Source organism: Octodon degus, unplaced genomic scaffold (genome assembly GCF_000260255.1).
Source record: "Octodon degus isolate 3935 unplaced genomic scaffold, OctDeg1.0 scaffold00110, whole genome shotgun sequence".
Classification (NCBI taxonomy): Eukaryota; Metazoa; Chordata; class Mammalia; order Rodentia; family Octodontidae; genus Octodon; species Octodon degus.
In genome coordinates, this window is record NW_004524686.1 from 4,638,209 (window position 1) to 4,640,413 (window position 2,205).

Here is a 2,205-nt window from a genome sequence, read left to right on the forward strand (position 1 = left end):
GCCCTCTACTGGCAGAGGGAGATGCTCTGTGGCCTCTGCAATTTGATTGGCAAGTCCTAGGCTCCTCCCACTGCTGGTCTGAAACCACACCCCTGTAGATTCTCCCCCCACCCCATACAAGGTAACGAAGTTTGAAGTTGTCACCTGTGAGAACGCTGCTTGAGGCTTCCCTAGGCTGAAGAGGGTCCGTAGAGCTGGGGCTATGTACCTAACTACAGTGGGATGCGAACCTAATCCACTTCCTCAGGTCCTTCTCTACATTGTTTCCTATGCCTAGGATTCCTCCCTTAATGAACCGAGTCCACATCCCTCACAAAATGCTTTACCTTCCTCACTGTAGTCAGGAACTAGAGAAACTGCACAAGCTGTGACCCTTCCTGACACTACCACAGACAACTGTTGAGGTAGACAGAGATGGCTACCTGCTAATGGAGAGAGTATCCTCTGCAATTTGATTGGCTAGTCCTACACTCCTCCCTCTGCTGGTCTGATACCACATCCTTCAGTATCCCTGGATGGTAGTCAAGCAACATCTTGTCTAGGAACTTGGCCTGACACCTTCCAAGGACCACTACAGGCATTATGGTTACTAGGGAGGCTCCTTTCTGTGTGGGATAAAAGAACTCAGCCCTGCCTTGTCATACCCTTGGTTGCCAGCGGTGCCTGGGCTAGTTCCCTGTCAGAACCTGGTTGCACTGGTTTCAGAATAGCCCCATCTCATTCCAGAAATTTGCAAGGTGGAAACATTATAGCATCCTCTGCGATCCCTATGTCCTGGGAACTCCCAGGGTAGACAGCCAAGGCAAGTAGGGCGTGAGTGGTGTCCTCTGCTTCAGATGGCAGACGTGCCCTCAGTCCTTTCCTGGGAATTTACATTGAATCCTGTCAAGGCCAGAACCCATTTCTTTTGCTGACCAGATAATCTGTCCTGACCAATGCCCAATTTTCTTGAGCATCCCAGAAAAACAACAGTGGGAGGGCAGTTCTGCAGGAGTCCCGCCTGGGACCTCCCCATGCTGGCTGACAATAAGAGTAGTTTTCTGTGGGTCTTCCCCTGTCTGCAGAGGGAAGTTCCCATCTGCTTTACATGAAGTCCTCCCTATAATTCATGTCAAGGCCTGAGTCCCCTCTCCTCAGGATAACCTGAATCCAACCTCCTTTGGTGCTGTGGTGAGAAGTCAGGGAAATTCCCATCCAATCCCTGAGCTCCACAGCCTCCCAGAGATGAAAGCAGGTATAGGACTGAATTCTATGGGTCTTCGCCTGTCTAGGAGGAGTCTACTCAAAATCTGCTTAAGGAGCTGGCCAAATAGCTCAGGGGATTAAAGCTCTTGCAAGCACGCGGAGGGGTCAGGGATTCGATCACCAGGCCTGCCTGCTGGTCCCACCCACGGGCACAGCCCAGCCTTCCAGCCCCACCCTGGGGCGTGGCCTGCCTGCCTGTCCCACCCCGGGGCGTGGCCCCACCTCCAGGGCTTGGTCTGCCTGCCAGCTCTGCCCCCCCCAGGCATGCTGAGAGAATGATGGAGACTGGGCATGGTGGCGCTAGCCTGTAATCCCAGCACTTGTGAGGCTGTAAACAAAAGAATCACTGCAAGTCCAATCTAGCAGTGACACCTTAATCACCCCTAAAATACAAAAATAAAAAATAAAAAGATTGCTTAACGTTCTCATCTTAATAGCTGGCAAGACCTTACGCATCCCGTTTTCTGACCATACTCTGCGGACTTCTAGAAATGTAGTTTGAACCCATTTTTCTGGAATAGGAGGTCTTAGTCTTCCTTTTGTTCCTCACTTTCACCACTTTCACAATGGTCAGACCCTGGACTCCTCCCACTGCTGATCTATGATGGTCACCTTCAGACTAAGGTCTTCACCTTTCTCAAATCTCTGAGCTGGAAGTAAGGGGAACTGGTCAGCCAGAGATCTCATCCTGGTGTCTCCCAGACCTGACACAAATATCTGACTTAGGATGGACGGGCCTCTCAGGCCTCACTCTTTTTTTTTTCAAAGTTTTATTGATAAACAGATAGCAATGAGACAGTTTCAAATCAAATTGGAAGTACAGTTTCAACAAGTAATACACTGCATATATTCTTCTTAGTGGTTAATTGCTGTACAAGATACAGACTTGTGATCTTATTTACAAACACCATTAGAACAAATCATTCTATTCATTAAGAGAAAGCAAATATATATCTATCC